The sequence below is a fragment of the Bos taurus genome, chromosome 3 (assembly GCF_002263795.3).
Source record: "Bos taurus isolate L1 Dominette 01449 registration number 42190680 breed Hereford chromosome 3, ARS-UCD2.0, whole genome shotgun sequence".
In the NCBI taxonomy this organism is placed as follows: Eukaryota; Metazoa; Chordata; class Mammalia; order Artiodactyla; family Bovidae; genus Bos; species Bos taurus.
Window position 1 is genome coordinate 59,399,792 of NC_037330.1, and position 22,424 is coordinate 59,422,215.

The 22,424-nt window shown below is 41.0% G+C and overlaps 1 protein-coding gene and 1 pseudogene across 12 annotated transcripts in view; both read left to right on the forward strand.

The window, feature by feature from the left end:
* SSX2IP (SSX family member 2 interacting protein) overlaps window positions 1-22,424 on the forward strand; it is a 59,385-nt gene that overhangs the window by 1,712 nt on the left and 35,249 nt on the right. For 3 of the 12 annotated variants that reach the window (XM_015464815.3, XM_059884706.1, XM_059884707.1), the window contains exon 2: window positions 5,937-6,024. The exons of the other annotated variants lie outside the window; for them this stretch is intronic. The gene's annotated coding sequence lies outside the window, so the exon portion shown is untranslated. The remainder of the gene's footprint in view (window positions 1-5,936; window positions 6,025-22,424) is intronic. 12 annotated transcript variants of the gene reach the window in all.
* On the forward strand, window positions 4,109-5,929 carry LOC101904944 (activator of 90 kDa heat shock protein ATPase homolog 1-like; annotated as a pseudogene).

Consider the following 22,424-nt stretch of genomic DNA (forward strand, 5'->3'; position numbering starts at 1 on the left):
AGCCTTGTGACAGGGCTTGTTAAAGCACATTGAGTTCGAAACATGCTGAGGCAGTATGTAAGAGAAAGAACTTTAACTGTTAAGATGATGTGCCTAAGGCCTTAAGGCTGACATGTTATATTTTGGGGTTGTCTGAAAACCTCATATAGCTTCTTTTGACCAAACTAGCTATGACTCAGGTTTTATAAAAGATATTGAGTGCCTTCATTGTGGTATGCATCTAGAAATAAAATATAAAAAAGACACTGCCCCAGAATTGTATCATTTTAATTCATTTTACACACTTAAGTCGGAGCACTTCCAGAGCTTTGTATGTGTGTGGTTGGATTTTTAAATTTAAAAAGGATAAACTACAATGACCAAAAGACGGATGAAAACAGAGCAATTAACAAAAATCTAATAAAATGTCAGCCTTATTTTTTATCTCCCCCCACTAAAATGGAAGTAAGTCCCATGAGGCCAGTGACTTACACCTACTTGTTTGTTGCTGTGGTGGTTTAGTCACTACGTTGTGTCCGACTCTTGTGAGTCCAGGGGCTATAGCCTGCCAGGCTCCTGTGTCCATGGAATTTTCCAGGCAAGAATACTGGAGTGGGTTGCCATTTCCTCCTCCAGGGGATCTTCCTGACCCAGGGATCAAACCCACGTCTCCTGCACTGACAGGCAGATTCTTTACCACTGAGCCACCAGGGAATCCCAGTTTGGTAGTTGGAAGCAGGTGACTAGGATTAGAGGTAAGGTTGGAAAGCAGGGCTATGACCTTTGACTAGTAGGTGATAGGGAATCCTTAAAAAGTTTTACCCAGGGGAATTATATTTGATTTTTACTTCAGAATGGTATTTCCAGCAAAATCAGTAATTTGAGTGGTCCATAGACAATTTAAATAATGTCTGAGTCAGAATAGTACATAGCAGTTTAAGACTTTAAAAATAAGTTATTGAAGCCCCCAGGATGTTCTGAGAAGTAAAAATGATCATTCATACAACCAGCCTTTATTGAGCATCTTTCTTTTTTAAATTGTGGTATAATTGACATATAACAGGTATTAGTTTCAGGTGCACAACATAATTTGATATTTGTATATCTGTGAAGTGGTTACCATAGTAAGTCTAGAATCTTCTACGTTAGGATTAGAGGAATAAATACACCAAGATAAATAATATACACATCCGTTTTCAATCAACTTGTGATTCAGTAAGAGAAATGACAGTTATAATACAGTGCTGAATCTTGAGTGTCATAAGAGGCATGAATATGTCAGGTCTCAGCAATGTAGGATTCTGAGATGAGAGAAGACACAGATTCTTTCAAATTAAAAATAAGTTCTTGAATAGATGTTAAAATGTGTCCAGTGAAACAGTCAGTGCAGTCTTACTATACCATTTACAGTTTTCGTCTATCAACCCTCACTTCTCACGTTGCCCTCCCCACTTCTTAATTCTTTTTGAGTGAAATTTCAGATTTGACTACCATACTACTAGCTATGGGACCTCAGAAAGTAGTGTATCTTCTGTGTGCCATAGTTGTCTCATTTGTAAAATAGGAATAGTAAAACCTACTTCATAGGTTTGTGATGATTAAATGATATGTTAGTATCCAGAATGGTGCCTGGAAAAACACTTTACATCTTTTGAGTGCTTAACTATTTGACATAAAAATGTTATGTAATTGAATGTAATTGAATAAGAACTAACTTAGAGGCAGAATTTTTTCTTTTTTTTGTTCTATTTGTGAGTATCAGCTAAACCCTCTACATTCAGAGAGGGTAAATATATTGTTAAACTAAACTTCTTGAATGAGTGACCTTTGTTTATCATCTCCTTTTATTTATTGATCATTTTTCTGAAATCTGATTTCCAATTTTACTCCTCAGCTTTGTCATAAAGTCCTTAATTACCAGACTGAACATAATATTCTATTTAGCTTTGCCCTTTCTGTGGCATTTGCTGCTGTTCCTCATTTCCTCCTCTTTAAAACTCGTTTTCCTAAAACCTTCCCTCACCCCTGTATTTTCATCTCCTAGATCTAGGTCATTTGCCCTCACCTCTTACATGTTGATGTTGTTGAAGGTTCTTCCTGCCTCCCTCCTTTTTCTCTGTATAGATTCAACTACCACATGTATGCTGATGACTCCTAAATCTGCCCTGATATCTTAATCTCCAGGCCCTAGAGTTTATCCTCATTTGAATGTCTCATGAGGACCTGTATAAACCCAGTGAGTTCTACACAGGTGGCTCAGAGGTTGAAGCATCTGCCTGCAATGCGGGAAACCTGGGTTCGATCCCTGGAGAAGGAAATGGCAACCCACTCAACAGTATTCTTGCCTGGAGAATCCCATGGACGGAGGAGCCTGGTGGGCTACAGTCTACGGGGTCGCAAAGAGTCAGACACGACTGAGCGACTTAACTAACTAAGAGCTCTCTACACTGAGCTCTTTATCTTCACACACTTAACCAGATCTGCTGGTAACCTTACTCCTGTGTTCTATCTGTATGACACTATTGTCTGTCTAGTACCAAAACCAGATTTTTACATGAGAGAATATATGCCTCCCTTTTGTATATTTGTCACCGTGTTTGTCAGCCCAGCTTCTGAAGCTTTTCTTATCTTTCCTTCATTGTCTTCATTGTCACTGGCTAATTTGGCCAGCCATCCCCGACCATTAATTGCTCTGTTTGCTATAATATTTTTGTGCCAGGGCTACTGAAAATAGGACCTATTTTGTAAGCATAATGTGGGAGGAGATTTCTAGAATAATATTGTTCTAAAAGAATTCAGTTTCATGAGTGGCCAGTAGATACTTGTAATCCAAGGTGGATACCAGCCATTTGCATATATGTAGTCGGCCCTCTTTATCCACGGATTCAACCAACCACAGGTTGAATTGAATCCATTGAATTGAACCCAGGTTGGTTGAATCTTTGACTGTGAATCCTGTGGATAAGGAGGGCCGACTGTGTTCATTGTACTGTACTATAAGGGACTTGAACATCCTCAGAGCTTGGTATCTGCGGGGGGCCCTGGGACCAACCCCTTTTGGATCCTGAAGGACGACTGTACTTTTTGCCTAATGGTTAATAGTTTAGGTTATAAAGGATAGAGTCTTGAGTTTGTCAGTCTTTTTGCTAGTTGATTTTAATATGATTGTCTGTGCTTCCTTTTGAAAAGATGGAACCTTCAATATTATTCTTTCCACAGCCACCCTCAGAAATATAATGGATTTGGTTCCAGTTTTGTGAATATTGCAATAAAGTGAGTCACATGGATTTTTGGTTTCCCAGTGCGTATAAAAGTTACGTTTTTACTGTAGTATAGTCTTTTAAGTATGCAATAGCATTATGCCTGAAAAACAATGTGCATACCTTAATTAAAAAATACTTTTTTGCTAAAAAATACCATTATCAGCGAATCCTAATCTTTCTGTGGTAGTAGTAGTGTCAAGGATCACTGACCGCAGTTCACCATAACAAACACAGTAACAATGAAACAGTTTGAAATATGGTAGGAATTAACAAACTGTGGACAGAGACATGAAGCAAGCAAATACTATTATAAAAAATGGTGCCAGTTGACTTTCTTGATGAAGAGTTGCCATAAACCTTCAATTTGTAATCACAATATCTGCAAATATCTGCAACAATAACGGTAAAGTGAGGTATGCCTGTATTCTGTATCCAGGCTCTAGAAATGTCCTTCTACATAGGATCAAGCATGTAATGGCAAGAAGACATTTTGGCTTCTAGTAGTTTCCAGGTACTGCTGGGAGGCAGGGACTGAATGGTCCTGAGACTGGCTGCTCGGGAGCTGGTAGCAATGTGTGAGGAGAGCCGATGGCCAGGTCGGGTGAGGGTGACCCATGCTGGATCATGGAGGAATAAGCAGACACCACCAGTGTCAACAGCTGGCATTGAAAGGGATGCTTTGAATATGTCCACTGCTGCTGCTGCTAAGTCACTTCAGTCATGTCCAACTCTGTGTGACCCCATAGACGGCAGCACACCAGGCTCCCCCGTCCCTGGGATTCTCCAGGCAAGAACACTGGAGTGGGTTGCCATTTCCTTCTCCAGTGCATGAAAGTGAAAAGTGAAAGTGAAGTTGCTTAGTCGTGTCTGACTCTTCACGACCCCATGGACTGCAGCCTACCAGGCTCCTCCATCCATGGGATTTTCCAGGCAAGAGTACTGGAGTGGGGTGCCATCACCTTCTCCGGAATACGTTCACAGATAAACTCAAAACACTGTTCCTATATGTGTCCTAAATGAGAAGTTCAAGGTGTCAGAAGTAAATAAACGATGGGAAGGCATCCATTAACCATCACAAAGGCAAATTTACCTTCTTTTATGAGTGGAGCATCAAACTAAACTGGACAGGTACCTCTGGAGTGCAGTACAAGGGCCGTGTGGAGATCCTCAATTTGTCTGATGAAAATAGTGTGGATGAAATGGAGATTAGTGTGAGCTTTGCCAGAAATGAGCCAGACACAAATCTCGTGGCCTTAAAGAATCAGCAGCATCCTCAAAACAGAGTTCACACGGGGTACGATATTGCCAACAATCATGGAGAGTCAGTAGACCCAGCTGGGCAGACAGCACTGAAAACTGAGGAGCCCAAGGCCAAATCTGCCCTTTCAAAAACCCAGATCAGAGCTCTAAAGAGTTGTTTTGCTTTTTTGTTTTTTTACTACCCAAGAGCTTGTTCAGGCCTATACCCATGCTCCTGTAATGTTATGTGTTTGTGTTGAGTTCATCAGTTGTGTCCTACTCTTTTCGACCCCATGAACTGTAGCCTGATAGGCTCCTCATCCGTGGCATTCCCTAGGCAAGAATATGGGAGTAAGTGGGTTACCATTTCCTATTCCAGGGGATCTTTCCAACCCAGGGATTAAATATGCATTCCCTACATTTCCACTTCACCTGGAAAGCCCTCCTGCAATGTTAGAAGCAGAGAAAGGTGGCAAGTTTCAGCTGATTGGTGTCAGTGTCTGGAGAATTCATTGAACTGGTCCCTGAGAAACATATTGCGATGAAGTGGAGGTTTAAATCTTGGCCAGAAGGTGGCTTTGCCACCATCACCTTGACCTTCATTGACAAGAATGGAGAGAATGAGCTGTGTTTGGAAGGCTGAGGCATCCCTGCCTATGAGGACGAGAGAATGTGGCAGGGTTGGCAGCGGTACTACATTGAGGGCATCAAACAGGCCTTTGGCTATGGTGCATGCTTCTCTTAGGGCCAGCAGCGGGAGTACAGGCTGCCCAGGATTTCAGTCCAACCCTCTCCTGAGGCTTGGGACTCAGAGGATTGCACCTTCCCAACCACAAACGGGCCAGGGCCCTTTCCCTTCATGCACACCTTAGGTTTGCGTATGCTTTCTACTGGGTGGGAACAGAGGGTGAGTTCTTTTAGGTGTACCTACGCTAAATAAATGTAATTTTAAAAATGAAAGAAAAGACCTTTTAGAAATCATCATTTAATACAGTCTATCACCAGCTGTGTTAGTTTATGAGGAGGTGGTCTCAAAAAATTTATATAATTTGCTCCAGATACTTGTTGAATGTCAAAAGGAGGCCAAGGTTTGTGAGGCTTTGGAATCAGATACAGACATACCTCTTTATTTTGCTTCACATTATTGTGTGTTTTAATAAATTGAAGGTTTTGGGCAACCCTGCATTGTTGGGTGATTAACATTTTTTAGCAGTATTTTTTAATTAAGGCATGTTCATTGTTTTTTCAGACATAATGCTGTTATTGCACATGTAATAGACTACGTTTGTAATGTAAACATAACTATTAGTTGCAGTGGGAAACCAAAAAATTCATGTGACTTGCTTTATTGCAGTAATCGGGAAGCAAACCACAGTATCTCCAAGGTAAGGCTATAAGCTAGTCTTATTCTTACCTCCCAGGTTAAAGAGCTAAGTTTTCCTTTCTGTCTTTCAGGTGTGCAACTGGCTAAGTTATCTTACCTCCCTGAGTTTCATATTCTTCCATCAAGAGAGTAGCATATTTACTCCTTCCTAGGGCCATGGTAAGGCTGAGTGACATGGCTGGTGAACACATTTGGCAGGTAGTAAAAGCTAAGAGCAGTAGTTCTTCGCACCTACCAGCTTCACATAGTTATCTGAAACAGAAGTTCTTCAGTCCCTGTCCATGATCCTTGGCAAATCTCTGGATGTCCTCACGGATCCTCTGAAACTGTGGCCAAAACTGCCTGTTTTTCTACTTTTAAGTGGGAGGCTTGTTGGCTAAGAAGTCCAAACAAGATTTAAAAAATAATTGGCATTTATTGATGTTTCATTCTCACTTAGCTCACTTTCTGGTTTACAAAGTTAGATCAATGTGGGTTTTTTTTTTTTTCCTTAATCCTCTCTTAAGAATGATTGCTGCTATTCCTACCTCTGCCCTGGAAGAATGTGGGAGACCTGGGTTCAGTCCCTGCATTGGGAAGATCCCCTGGAGAAGGGAAAGGTTACCCACTCCAGTATTCTGGCCTGGAGAATTCCATGGACTGTACAGTCCTTGGGGTCGCAAAGAGTGAGATATGACTGAGCGACTTTCACTTTCATACTGTCTCTTAAGTGCTCTTGATTCAAATATCTAATCACCTTCCTGCTTCTCTAAGCTGGAAGACTTAGAGACTTAAAGATGATCAAGACTCCATTGAAAGCCTTATTAAGTTGCAGCATGACTGAAGTGTTGATCCTGGTCTGTCACAGTATTAAAATAGCATACATCTCATTAATATATCATCAAACTTAGTTGACATTCATTCAGCAAACTTTATTGGATTCCATATTGACTGAGGGTCAGTTATGATACCTCATACCAAAACAACAACAGTTCAGTTCAGTCACTCAGTCGTGTCTGACTCTTTTTGACTCCATGAACTGCAGAATGCCAGGCCTCCCTGTCCATGACCAACTCTGGGAGCTTACTCAAACTCATGTCCATTGAGTCGGTGATGCCATCCAACCATCTTATCCTCTGTCATCCCTTCTCCTCCTGCTTTCAGTCTTTCCCAGCATCAGAGTCTTTTCCAGTGAGTCAGTTCTTTGCATCAGGTAGCCAAAGAATTGGAGCTTAAACTTGTAGCATCAGTCCTTCCAGTGAATATTCAGGACTGATTTCCTTTAGGATGGACTGGTTGGATCTCCTTGCAGTCCAAGGGACTCTCAAGAGTCTTCTCCAACACCACAGTTCAAAAGCATCAATTCTTTGGTGCTAAGCTTTCTTTATAGTCCAACTCTCACATCCATACATGCTGCTGCTGCTAAGTCGATTCAGTTGTGTCCGACTCTGTGCGACCCCATAGACGGCAGCCCACCAGGCTTCCCCGTCCCTAGGATTCTCCAGGCAAGAACACTGGAGTGGGCTGCCATTTCCTTCTCCAATGCATGAAAGTGAAAAGTGAAAGTGAAGTCGCTCAGTCGTGTCCGACTCTAGCGACCCCGTGGACTGCAGCCTACCAGGCCCCTCCGTCCATGGGTTTTTCCAGGCAAAAGTACTGGAGTGGGGTGCCATTGCCTTCTCCACATCCATACATGACCACTAGAAAAACCATAGCCTTGATGGACCTTTGTTGGCAAAGTAATGTCTCTGCTTTTTAATAAGCTGTCTAGGTTGGTCATAGCTTTTCTTCCAAGGAGCAAGCATCTTTTACTTTCATGACTGCAGTCACTATCTACAGTGATTTTTGGAGCCCCCCAAAATAAAAGTCTCTCACTGTTTCCATTGTTTCCCCATCTATTTGCCATACCAAAGCAAGGGTACAGGCAATATGCTGACAGGCCTGCTGGCCAGGAATGCAGCTTAGGTGGTGGGATAAAAAGTGTTATTACAGTTGGTTCTGTACTATAGAGTTAATGCAAAGTGTTCTGGAAAGCCATTCAGAGAAAGCCTGGAGAAGAACTGTATATTCACTAGATTTTTTTTCAGAATTTTTTTTGTATTGCTATTTAATATTTTGTATGCATCTATATAGTTATTCAATTGGAATAATACTATTGGATTATAATTTAGTCTCAAGGAGAGGTGGTAGAAAGCAAGAACCTCTATATGTGTCAGATTTGAGAAAGCAACTCACAAATTGTGTATTCCTTCCTCTCCTACAATATAGTAGGGTGTAGGATGTGTAGTTGATGAAAGTAAAGAGAGTGAAAAAGTTGGCTTAAAGCTCAACATTCAGAAAATTAAGATCATGGCATCCGGTCCCATCACTTCATGGCAAATAGATGGGAAAACAGTGGAAACAGTGGCTGATTTTATTTTTTGGGGCTCCAGAATGACTGCAGATGGTAATTGCACCCATGAAATTAAAAGACACTTACTCCTTGGAAGGAAAATTCTGACCAACCTAGACAGCATATTAAAAAGCAGAGACATTACTTTGCCAACAAAGGTGCGTCTAGTCAAAGCTATGGTTTTTCCAGTGGTCATGTGTGAATGTGAGAGTTGGACTATAAAGAAAGCTGAGCGCCAAAGAATTGATGCTTTTGAACTGTGGTGTTGGAGAAGACTCTTGAGAGTCCCTTGGACTGCAAGGAGATCCAACCAGTCCATCCTAGAGGGAGATCAGTCCTGGGTGTTCATTGGAAGGACTGATGTTGAAGCTGAAACTCCAGTACTTTGGCCACCTGATGCAAAGAGCTGACTCGTTGGAAAAGACCCTGATGCTGGGAAGGATTGAGGGCAGGAGGAGAAGGGGACGACAGAGGATGAGATGGTTGGATGGTATCACCAACTCTATGGACATGGGTTTGGGTGGACTCTGGGAGTTGGTGATGGACAGGGAGGCCTGGCGTGCTGCAGTTCATGGGGTCGCAAAGGGTTGGACACGACTAAGTGACTGAACTGAACTGAGGGTGTATAGTTAAATGTGCTGGACTCTTCCACTTTGCTTCTTGACTTCATCATATTCCAGCTATGTGACCTTGGGTAAGAAAGCTTGCTGGACCTGTTTCCTCATCTCTGATAGGGGCAATTGACTGGGTTATTAAGAAATTTAAGCAGTTAATACATGTAAAATGATTTCAGTTTACTTGTTTCAAATAAGTGGTTTACACTTAATTATTTTATTCTTAAAATTAGGTAGAATCTTGTTTGATGATTGTGAAGACAGCGTGTGCATATTCTGCTTAAAAATGTGAGAAAAATTTGGTATAAATAGCTGTACTCGATTCTATAATAGGTCCCATGATAAATGTAAAAATCATAGATAGTAGAATTGCAAAGTCTTTAAAAATCCTAATTTTACAGATGTGGTAACTGAAAATCAAAGAAACGATCGCTTGCTCAGGGTCGCACAGTGTGGAAGTGGCTCTGGGAGCTGTGGCCCTTGACTCCTGTCTGGTCCTCTTTCAGTACCTTGTGCCGCTTCCCTGAGGGGACAGTGCCCTGAACAAGATGAGTTTATTTAAAGAGCTAAGACCAAAACAGACGAAAACATGAGCAATAAGAAGTCATTGTATAATGAAATACCTCATGGTGTGGCATGGACTCTAAGGACATACCCGTCTGACTTCATCAGCTGCTCTCTTGAAGCAGAGAAATGCACTGTACTAGTTGCTTGAGTCCTAGAAGGTTGGTAGATTAAGAGCATTTTTTTTTTGAGAAGAATATCAATAGTTATAAACCAAAGCCAACCTCCGTCTTCTTTGTCCCTACTGAGTTTAGATCGTAATTGATGTGGAGGAAGAGTGCATGTTTGCCAGGCCAGCCAGTACTCTTTGTGTTTTTGCTTCTCACATCAGTGCGAGGCGGACCTTCCTCCCTGGTGGGCTGGTTCCCCACAGACATGCTCTGACATGGCCAGGGTCAGTGTGAAGAGTGCAGCACCGTTGCTCACTTGTATCTGTGATCATGAGGAGGGGGTAGGTTCTGGAAGTGTCATTGATTGATGGGGAGCATTTATCATTTGTCTGCGTTGATGTTTCCGCTAAAAGGCAGCGGTGCTCCTGTCTGGGATTAAAGTGCATCTATACCGTCTCGTTAACCGCGCATGAATCCACTGCCTCTAAAAATGTTGCAGAACAGGACATGCCCTAGAATATCCAGCTGTATAAAGGTGTGCTGTAGAAGTGAAAACACTGGCCCACCCCTCACTCACCCAGGCATCCCATTCCGCAGGCTGTCCTTACTAACAGTTCGTAACCTTTCCATACTGTTCTCCTAAGTGTATTTAGATAATTTAGCAAAAAATGGTAGTCAAAATATTTTTGTTTTTCACTTTTTTTTTCATACTATACATGCAAATCTACTTCACTTTATTAATCCCAGAGTACCCCTTCTTCTGACTATACCATGTATATTGATTTTTAACTGTTTCTCTATTGATATTTATTTATTCATTCATTCATTCATTTGGCTGCATCATGGGGCTTGTGGGATCTTAATTCCCAGATCAGGGCCCCCTGCAGTGGAGGCATGGAGTCCTGACCACTGGACCACCAGGGAATTCCCTCCTTATTAATATTCAAATTTTCTCCAATTTCTTGCCATTAAAAATAAAGCTGTAGTCAACAGGGTTCTTATATGTCATGCTTATCATGATTGAATATGTGGTAATAGATGCCTAGAAGCATAATTGATTAGTAGAAAGAGAGGCATTTCAAATTTTTGTGGACTGCTGGGTTGCCATCTGAAACTGCAAACTACTGACCTCTGGTAAAGTTCTATTTCACTTACATAATTGACTGTCTGAATAACTCTGGGACATTTGTATATTTCTAATCAATTTTTGCTCTTCAGGGCCGCTTGGCTTTGTGTGTTGATAGAGCAGCTTAACTGATTAGTCTGAAGATAAATGTTTTATATTTTTTATCACTCATGCCATTCTGCTTTTAGTTTTGGTGAGTTTTGGTGCTACTTTCCCCCGTTTTCTCTGCTTATCTTTGTAATTGCCTTTTTTAAATGTGGATTTTATTTCTCATATGAAAAACGCATTCACTTATAGAAAATTTGGAAGGTGCAAAAAAGGGATTATTCATAATACCTTTGTGTGTGAAAATACATTGTGAAGGGGATGGATGTCCTGCCCTTGTCCTTCTTTTCTACTCCCAGGTTGGTCTTGGTCTTGTCTTCTAATTTTTTCTGTTCTTATACAAACTTTACAGAGTAAACCTTATATGTGTACATACATTCATATATTATTGTTGTTTCAATCGTGACCCCATGGACTGTAGCACGCCAGGCTTCCCTGTCCTCATTGTCTCTTGGAGTTTGCTCAAACTCATGTCCATCCAACCATCTCATCCTCTGTCATCCCCTTCTCCTTTTACTTTCAGTCTTTCCCAGCCTCAGGGTCTTTTCCAATGAGTCAGCTCTTCGTTATCAGGTGGCCAAAGTATTGGAGCTTCAGTATCAGTCCTCATAGTGAATATTCAGGGTTGATTTCCTTAAGGATTGACTGGTTTGATCTCCTTGTAGTCCAAGGGACTCTCAAGATGAGTCTTCTCCAACACCATAGTTCAGTTCATTTCAGTTCAGTCGCTCAGTCGTATCCGACTCCTTGCGACCCCATGAACCGCAGCACGCCAGGCCTCCCTATCCATCATCAACTCCCGGAGTTCACCCAAACCCATGTCTATAGAGTTGGTGATGCCATCCAGCCATCTCATCCTCTGTCGTCCCCGTCTCCTCCTGCCCTCAATCTTTCCCAGCATCAGGGTCTTTTCCAGTGAGTCAGCTCTTCGCATCAGGTGGCCAAAGGATTGGAGTTTCAGCTTCAACATCAGTCCTTCCAATGAACACCCAGGACTGATCTCCTTTAGGATGGACTGGTTGGATCTCCTTGCAGTCCAAGGGACTCTCAAGAGTCTTCTCCAACACCATAGTTCAGAAGCATCAATTCTTTGGTGCTCAACCTTATTTATGGTCCAACTCTCAACATCCATACATGACTACTGGAAATACCTTGCTTTAACTGTATGGACCTTTGTTGGCAAAGTGATGTCTCTGCTTTTTAACGTGCTATTTAGGTTTTTCACAGCTTTTCTTCCAAGGAGGAAGCGTTTTTTTAAATTTCGTGGCTACAGTCACCATCAGCAGTGATTTTGGAGCCCAAGAAAATAAAATCTGCCACTGTTTCCACTTTTACCCTATCTATTTGCCATGAAGTGATGGGACCAGATGCCATGATTCTAGTTTTTTGAGTGTTGAGTTTTAAGCCAACTTTTTCACTCTCTTCTTTCACCTTCATCAAGAGGCTCTTTAGTTCTTCACTTTCTGACATTAGGTTGGTATCATCTGAATATCTGAGGTTGTTGATATTTCTCCCGGCAATCTTGATTCCAGCTTGTGCTTCTTCCAGCCCAGCATTTCTCATGATGTACTCTGCAAAGAAGTTAAGTAAGCAGGGTGACAATATACAGCCTTGGTGTACTCCTTTCCCCATTTTGAACCAGTCTCTTGTTCCGTGTCCATCTCTAACTTGCTTCCTGACCCACATACAAGTTTCTCAAGAGGCAGGTAAGGTATTCCCATCTCTTTAAGATAGGAATACCAGGTCTGGTATTCCCATCTCTTTAAGAACTTTTCACAGTTAGTTGTGATCCACATAGTCAAAGGCTTTAGCCTCATCAGTGAAGCAGTAGATGTTTTCCCTAAATTCTCTTGCTTTTTCTTTAATCTGACAAATTTTGCTTTTTGATCTCTGGTTTCTCTGCCTTTTCTAAATCCAGCTTATACATCGAGAAGTTCTCAGTTCACGTACTGTTGAAGCCTAGCTTGAAGGATTTTGAGAATTACCTTGCTGGCATGTGAAATGAGCATAATTGTATGGTAGTTTGAACATTCTTAAGATTTTTTTAAAAGACCAAATAAGATCATGTTATTTTCCTGCAGCCTTTTTTTTTTTTTAACTTATAAAATATCATGGAAATATTCCAAATTAGTAAAATATCTAATAGCTAACATTTATTGAGCATACCATATACCCAAGACCCTGTTTTAAGTCCTTTGCATGAATATACTTATTTAATGAAGTTATCAAGTAAATTTAAAGCTAAGTTTATTACTTAACCATAATTATTTAATTTGGATTTTTATCATAATCCTTTGAGGTAAAGACTGGTTTTACTCTCCTTTTGCAGATAAAGAAAATGAGGTCCAGATATTTCTGTTCAGAGCCACTTACCTTGTAAGAGCTGGAACTGAGTTTGAAACCAGGTGGTCTGACTTTGGACCCTGTGCTTTAAGAAGACTACTGTTTCTCATACTGCAGCAGTATCTGGGTCAAGGTGTTTATCAGGGATTTGATGTAGCTTCCTGTTCCCTAAGCTGCTAAGAGGGTAGCTTTCTAATGGAAGATTCTGACTTGGAGCTTCACAGCAACTGTATCCCTCAGCTCAAAAGGATACATGTGAAAAATTTTCCTGCAGTTTGTGTCTGTACACTATTTTGTGCAGTTTTGCCCAAATGCTCTAATGAGTGGTGGTAGCAGATACTGTTCTTGGGCCTCTCATCCATGAAGCAGCAACCTGCGCTCTGGAGCGTGCAGTGGGCAATGGCCTCCGATTCTGCCACTTGCCAGCTGTGTGACCTTGGGTAAATTACCTAGCTTTTTTGTACTTCATGTCCCTTATCACTGAAAAGGGAAATAATGTGATGACTTAGGGTTGTTGTGAAGGTTGTCTTCATAAAGTTTTAAAGCATTTAGAACAGCACCTGACGTGTTTGTTAGATCAGTTCCCTAGGTATTCGGTACTTAGTTTTTACTACTTATGTCACTAAATACCCATAACCACCCTACAAAGTAGGTAGTATCACCCTGTTTTCTGGGTGAGGAAGCCAGCTGAGAGACTTGGTCAGGATGACCTGTCTGCCCCAGGCCTGCGAGGCTCACAGTACTCACACTGTGTCCCCAACTGCAGGTCCTCAGAGCCACAAACTCGGCAACAAGGCGGGTGATTAAAGGGATAGCAGATTTTGAGTTTCAGCCATTCAAATATATATTAAAATTTAATTTATGGAGAAGAATTTATTTCTATGGAAAAATCTATTATGCCACTCAGATGAAATGATTTAGATCTTAAATTTGTAAAAACTGGATTTTAAGAGTTTGAATTTAGTATTTATCTGTACTGATATGCATATCTGAATAGTTTTATGTAAGGTAACAGGTATTAATAATTGAAAGCTATAGTTTATTTTAGAATAAAATAGTAGAACATAGTATTTTTTCATGTAATCATAAAGTATTTGGTTTTTGAGAGTAATAGCATTTATTAAAGTATGCAGATAATTAAATTCTAAAGTTTTATGGCTGAATTTGTAAGGACTAACGTTTAAAGACTTTAAGAATTTTATTTTCTTAACCCAAAGTTGGGTAACTCTAATTTTGTGAGATTTTAGCAAAGACTTTAGTTGGTTATTTGTGGAAAATCCTGTGTAATGTTTAGAAGCCCAGATAGTATCATGTTACTACCTTCCTGTATAATGAAAAAAGCAATATTTTCTGACACTTGATTGAAGTTTGTCTTAGAACTCTGATTAGGTAGGCAGTCGTGCCTTCTCAAGTTTGAATTTCAAGTGAACTTGAAAAGAACACTTAAAATAGTGTACTGTGTGAAGGAAATCTTGTAATCAAAACATCACTTAGGTTTCTGCCAAGCGTTCGTTCCGTGGGTAGAAGTGTTAGGAGAGATTTGGGAGATGATGAAGAGTAGTTCTTTTCTCTAAAGGACTCACATCTTGTGCTTCTCTTCCATTGCTGTTTTTGTTTATCCACTTTTGCTTGCTGGAATGAATGTGCTAATTTATCATCAGTTATTTACTTGGGTATTCATTGATTATTAAAATGGGAGGTGGGTACAGAAGTGGAGAATGTGACTCAGGAGTCTAGATGGGAAAAGTGAAATAAACTAGAATGACCCAGAGAATAGAGTTCCTTGGAGTATGTGAACAGGATGATGGTGGGTGATCTGGGCTTTGAAGAAATGTTAGTTTGGGGGCAGGTGAAAGAATAAAGCACAAGTGGAGCACACAGGCCAAAGAGAGCGTGCCAGATGTGGGACTTGGTTCATGTTATAAATGTCTGCTTGAGCACCTGCTGTGTTTCAGGAACTGTTGGATACAAAGGTGAATACATTTCCCACCCTAGTTTAGAAGTTCATAAACTAGTAAACTGAAAGTATATGAAATGATTCATTGTAATACTGCATGGTATCGTTGTCATAAACCTGATGAGTGTGCATGGTATCACTTTCGTTATGTTTCAGCAGGAAACATAATTATGGAAGGGACTCACAAATTTAATACATATATGTGTATACAAACTTGTGTTATCTATTGCTGCATACATAACACATTACTCCAGAATTTAGCAGCTTAAAATAAGTCGTTTATCTCCAAGTTTTTGTCCATTGGGAATCTGGGTGCCACTTAGGTGGGTGCCTCTGGCCCAGGGTCTCTCACTAGGCTACTGTAGGTGTTGGCCAAGGCTGCAGGCATCTCAGGGCTTGAGTGGGGAGGATCTACTTCCAGACTCACTCGCATGGCTCCTGGCTGGCCTCAAGCCCTCACTGACTGTTGGCTGGAGACATTGGTTCATTGCCACATTGGCCTTTCATGGGGCTGCTTGCAACAGGACAGCTGTGACAGCTTGCTTTCTCCAAAAACAGGGATCCAAGAGTGAGTGAGTGTCAAAGTGTTAGTCACTCAGTTGTGTCTGACTCTTTGAGACCCTGTAGACTGCAGTGTGCCAGGTTCCTCTGTCCTTCGAATTTCCCAGGCAAGAACACTGGAGTGGGTAGCCATTCTCTTCTCCAGGCGAATCTTCCCAACCCAGGGATCAAAGCCAGTTTGTACCGCAGGCAAATTCTTTACCATCTGAGCCACCAGGAATGACCCCAAATGTAAAGCACGGCCTTTTTTATAACCTAATGAAAGTAAAATCCAATCACTTCGGCTTTATTCTGTTTGTTAGAAGCTAGTCACTAAATATAGCCCACACTGAAGGAACAGAATAATCTAAAGGTGTATACAGGAATGACTGTATCCTACAGGCTGCCTACCCCAAAATTCTATAAGTGGTTAATATATATTGTGCAACCCTGAGTCTTTGGGGAAGAAGGAAGAAAAACCAGGCAAGGAACATTTCTATTGGAAAAAACACATGTAATTAACCTAGAACCACAAATGTTCTTGCTAAAGATCCATAAACTTGTATTTGATGATGTCTTAATATTTTAGGGATAAATGGTAAAATGACTTTTTTTTTTTTTAAATCTTTATTTAAGGACCATCTTGAAAAGCTTGGTGTTCAGCAACATGTTCTGGTAAAAGCCCAAAGGATACCACTTTAAACCTTTCCTTTTACATGGGTAACAGCATCCAGGCTCCACTACCACAAAAGATAGAGCAAGGAAAAATGAAAGGCTGGCAGGCAGGTCCTATGTTTCTTCCTCTGGTAGGATCTCCTGAACCAAAAAGAGGTTTTCTAAATTGTCCTCTTTGCATCAAACAAACAGAAACAGCAGGTGGGACAAGGCAGCGTGCCCATCCTGCGCTCGGTAAAATGACTTATTTCCACCCTCATTAAACTTTCTGTGGAACTGATCTCATTTCTAGGCATTGTCTTTATGGCTTTTTAAAGCAAAGTGTTTATAAATGAGTAAAAAGCTATTGGTGGTGGCACAGCACGGGAGAAGTTTAGAAGTGTATCTCAAATAGTAGGTAAGATCCTTTAAGAATTGCGTGTTCTGAGTGGAATCGTTTAAAATGAATTAGAGTTACTCAGTCTTTTAAAGAACATTGATGAAAATCTTTCATTATATTCTACTTTTAACGTAGATAGATTAATCAATGGATTTGTGTGTACGGTGTTGAAAGATTGAATGGTAGAGTGAAGAGCACCAGTTTAAAGATGGAGATTTGTGTCTAGGCTTCAAGAGTCAGACACGACTGAGCAACTGAACTTCACAACCCATTACAAGTGTGACCTCAGGCAGTCCTGTTGACTTTCTTGAGCCCAAGTTTCCTATCTGTAATATAGATAAATGCATATGAAAGAAAATAATTTGACATGAAGAGTGATAGATTTCTTTTTGGAAACTTATTAAAATCCTCATTTTCTTTCAGAAACAGTGTAAATCGTTACGTTCAACTGTCTCAGTTCAGTTCAGTTCAGTCACTCAGTCGTGTCCGACTCTTTGCGACCCCATGAATCACAGCATGCCACGCATCCCTGCCCATCACCAACTGCTGGAGTCTACCCAAACCCATGTCCATTGAGTCAGTGATGCCATCCAGCCATCTCATCCTCTGTTGTCCCCTTCTCCTTCTGCCCTCAATCTTTCCCAGCATCAGGGTCTTTGCCAGTGAGTCAGCTCTTTGCATCAGGTGGCCAAAGTATTGGAGTTTCAGCTTCAACATCAGTCCTTCCAATGAACACCCAGGACTGATCTCCTTTAGGATGGACTGATTGGATCTCCTTGCAGTCCAAGGGACTCTCAAGAGTCTTCTCCAACACCACAGTTCAAAAGCATCAATTCTTTGGCACTCAGCCTTCTTCATAGTCCAACTCTCACATCCATTCATGACTACTGGAAAAACCTTAGCCTTGACTAGACGGATCTTTGTTGGCAAAGTAATGTCTCTGCTTTTTAATATGCTGTCTCACTGCTTCTCAATTTTCTACCAGGATTCTAACCTAAAAAATGGCTACCTGATAATTTTGACTTCAGCATAATCCACCCAGAAAAGACCACATTACCCTTGCTTATTTTACACTGAGGTATATCATGTTGTACTTGGGGCCCATAGCAATATAGATGGATGCCAAAGTAGTTCTTCAGAAATAGTGAGATAAAATTTTTACTGAAGTTTGCAATTTTACTGCAATTAGTAGTAAGATTTTCCCTTATGAAGATTTATTGGAATGTACATTGAGGAGTACTTGAAATGTAAAAGTTTATTATGTGCCTATATATATGTTATTCACTTGGAAGGAACAAAACTATGTCTTTCTGATGTGTAGGAGAAAAAATTCTTACTTATGGGTTACTTTATAGATTTTTTTCTTTATTTCATGATTGTTCCCATCCATCTTAAATGAATGAAGTATCTTTCACAAGATATTGAATTATTAAGAATTATTAAGCCTTTTGTCTTGCTCATAAAATTCATTCATGATTTTGGGAATTTGGGCAGCTACTCTAATCCATGCTATATAAAGAGAATTGGGGGTTACAGATTCAGTTCAGTTCAATTGCTCAATCGTGTCAGACTTTTTGCTACCCCATGAACTGCAGAATGCCAGGCTTACCTGTCTGACACCAACTCCCGGAGATTGCTCAAACTCATGTCCATAGAGTCAGTGATGCCATCCAACTATCTTATCCTCTGTCATCTCCGTCTGCTGTCTTCAATCTTTCCCAGGGTCAGGGTCTTTTCTAGTGAGTCAGTTCTTCACATCAGGTGGCCAGAGTATTGGAGTTTCAGCTTCAGCAAAAGTCCTTCCAGTGAATTTCAGGATTGATTTCCTTTAGGATGGACTGGTTGGATCTCCTTGCAGTCCAAGGGACTCTCAAGAGTCTTCTCCAACACCACAGTTCAAAAGCATCAGTTCTTTGGCGCTCAACTTTCTTTATAGTCCAACTATCACATCCATACATGACCACTGGAAAAACCATAGCTTTGACTAGATGGACATTTGTCGGCAAAGTAGTGGCTCTGCTTTTTAATATGCTGTCTAGGTTGGTCATAGCTTTTCTTCCAAAGAGCAGCCGTCTTTTAATTTCATGGCTGCAGTCACCATCTGCAGTGATTTTGGAGCCCAAGAAGATAAAGTCTGTCACTTGTTTCCATTGTTTCTCCATCTATTTGCCATGAACTGATGGGACTGGATACCAAGCCAACTTTTTCACTCTCTTATTTCACCTTCATCAAGAGGCTCTTTACTTCCTCTTTACTTTCTGCCATAAGGATGGTGTTATCTGCATATCTGAGGTTGTTGATATTTCTGCTGGCAGTCGTGATTCCAGCTTTGCTTCATCCATCCTGGCATTTCATATATACTCTGCATATAGTTGGATTAAAGATTTACTGAGCATGGCCCCGCCCATCAGAAAAAGGTGCAGATTCCCCCTCAGTCTCTCCCATCAGGAAACTTTCATAAGCCTCTTATCCTTATCCATCAGACAGAATGAAAACCACAATTACAGAAAAATAATCAAACTGATTACATGCACCACAGCATTGTCTAATTGAGTAAAACCATGAGCCATGCCTTGTAGGGCCACCCAAGATAGATGGGTCATGGTAGAGAGTTCTGACAAAATGTGGTCCACTGGAGAAGGGAATGGCAAACAACTTCAGTATTCTTGTCTTGAGAACCCCATGAACAGTATGAAAAGGCAAAAAGATAGGACACTGAAAGATGAACTCCACAGGTTGGTAGGTGCCCAGTATGCTACTGGAGAACGGTGGAGAAGTGACTCCAGAAAGAATGAAGACATGGAGCCAAAGCAAAAACAGCACCCAGTTGTGGATGTGACTGGTGATGGAAGTAAAGTCCAATGCTGTAAAGAGCACTATTGCATAGGAACCTGGAATGTTAGGTCCATGAGTCAAGGTAAATTGGAAGTGGTCAAACAGGAGATGGTAAGAGTTAACATCAATTTAGGAATCAGTGAACTAAAATGGACTGGAATGGGTGAATTTAACTCAGATGACCATTATATCTACTACTGTGGGTAAGAATCCCTTAGAAGAAATGGAGTAGCCGTCATAGTTAACAGAAGAGTCCGAAATGCAGTACTTGGGTGCCATCTCAAAAACGACAGAATGATCTCTGTTCATTTCCAAGGCAAACCATTCAATATCACAGTAATCCTAGTCTATGCCCCAACCAGTAATCCTAAAGAAGCTGAAGTTGAATCGTGCTATGAAGACCTACAAGACCTTCTAGAACTAACATCAAAAAAGATGTCCTTTTCATTATAGGGGACTGGAATGCAAAAGTAGGAAGTCAAGAAATACCTGGAGGAACAGGCAAATTTGGCCTTGGAGTACAGAATGAAGCAGGGCAAAGGCTAACAGAGTTTTGCCAAGGGAACGCAGTAGGCATAGCAAACACCCTCTTCCAACAACACAAAAGACTGTACACATGGACATCACCAGATGGTCAACACTGAAATCAGATTGATTATATTATTTTCAGTCAAAGATGGAGAAGCTCTATAGAGTCAGCAAAAACAAGACCGGGAGCTGACTGTGGCTCAGATCATGAACTCCTTATTGCCAAATTCAGACTTAAATTGAAGAAAGTGGGGAAAACCACTAGACTATTCAGGTATGACCTAAATCAAATCCCTTATAATTATACAGTGGAAGAGACAAATAGAATCAAGGGGTTAGGTCTGATATAGTGCCTGAACTGTATGAATGGAGGTTTGTGACATTGTACAGGAGGCAGTGATCAAGACCATCCCCAAGAAAAAGAAATGCAAAAAGGCAAATGGTTGTCTGAGGAGTCCTTATAAATAGCTTAGAAAAGGAGAAGCTAAAGGCAAAGGAGAAAAGAAAAGATATATCCATTTGAATGCAGAGTTCCAAAGAATTGCAAGGAGAGATAAGAAAGCCTTTCCTCAGTGATCCATGCAAAGAAATAGAGGAAAACAGTAGAATGGGAAAGACTAGAGATCTCCAAGAAAATTAGAGATACCAAGGAAACATTTCATGCAAAGATGGGCACAATAAAGGACAGAAATGGTAGGGACCTAACAGAAACAGAAGATATTAAGAGGTGGCAAGAAAACACAGAAACTATACAAAAAAGATCTTCATGACCCAGATAACCACAGTGGTGTGATCACTCACCCAGCACCAGGCATCCTGGAATGTGAAGTCAAGTGGGCCTTAGGAAGCATCACTACGAACAAAAGCTAGTGGAAGTGATGGAATTCCAGTTGAGCTATTTCAAATCCTAAAAGATGATGCTGTGAAAGTGCTGCACTCAATATGCCAGCAAATGTGGAAAAGTCAGCAGTGGCCACAGGACTGGAAAAGGTCAGTTTTCATTCCAATCCCACAGAAAGGCAATGGTGAAGAATGTTCAAACTACCGCATAGTTGCACTCATCTCACATGTTAGCGAAGTAATGCTTAGAATCTCCAAGCCAGGCTTCAACAGTACATGAACCGCGAACTTCCAGATGTTCAAGCTGGATTTACAAAAGGCAGAGGGGCCAGAGATCAAATTGCTAACATCTACTGGTTCATTGAAAAAGCAGGAGAGTTCCAGAAAAACATCTTCTTTATTGACTATGCCAAAGCCTTTGACTGTGTGGATCACAACAAACTGGAAAATTCTTCAAGAGATGGGAATACCAGACCACCTTCCCTGCCTTCTGAGAAATCTGTCAGGTCAAGAAGCAACAGTTAGAGCTGTACATGGAACAATGGACTGGTTCCAAATTGGGAAAGGAGTACGTCAAGGCTGTATATTGACACCCTGCTTATTTAACTTACATGCGGAGTACATCATGGCACCCCACTCCAGTACTCTTGCCTGGAAAATCCCATGGATGGAGGAGCTGGTAGGCTGCAGTCCATGGGATCGCGAAGAGTCGGACACGACTGAGTGACTTCACTTTCACTTTTCACTTTAATGCATTGGAGAAAGAAATAGCAACCTACTCCAGTGTTCTTGCCTGGAGACTCCCAGGGATGGCGGAGCCTGGTGGGCTGCCGCCTGTGGGGTCGCACAGAGTTGGATACGACTGAAGTGACTTAGCAGTAGTAGCAGCAGCAGAGTACATCATGAGAGATGCCGGGCTGGATGAAGCACATGCTGGAATCAAGATTGCCAGGAAAAATATCAATAACCTCAGACAGGCAGATGACACCACTTATGGCAGAAAGTAAAGAACAACTAAAGAGCCTCTTGATGAAAGTGAAAGAGAAGAGTGAAAAAGTTGGCTTAAAACTCAACATTCAGAAAACTAAGATCATGGTATCCGGTCCCATCACTTCATGGCAAATAGATGGGGAAACAGTGAAAACCGTAACAGACTTTATTTTATTTTTATTTTTTTGCTCCAAAATCACTGCAGATGGTGACTGAAGCCATGAAATTAAAAGACGCTTGCTCCTTGGAAGAAAAGCTATGATCAGCCTAGAGAGTATATTAAAAAGCAGAGACATTACTTTGCCAATAAAGGTCCATCTAGTCAATGCTGTGGTTTTTCCAGTAGTCATGTATGTATGTGATAGTTGGACTATAAAGAAAGGTGAGCACTGAAGAATTGATGCTTTTGAACATGGTGTTGGAGAGGACTCTTGAGAGTCCCTTCGACTGTAAGAAGATCCAACCAGTCCATCCTAAAGGAAATCAGTCCTGAATATTCTTTGGAAAGACTGATGTTGAAGCTGAAACTCCAATACTTTGGTCACCTGATGCGAAGAACTGACTCACTGGAAAAGACCGTGA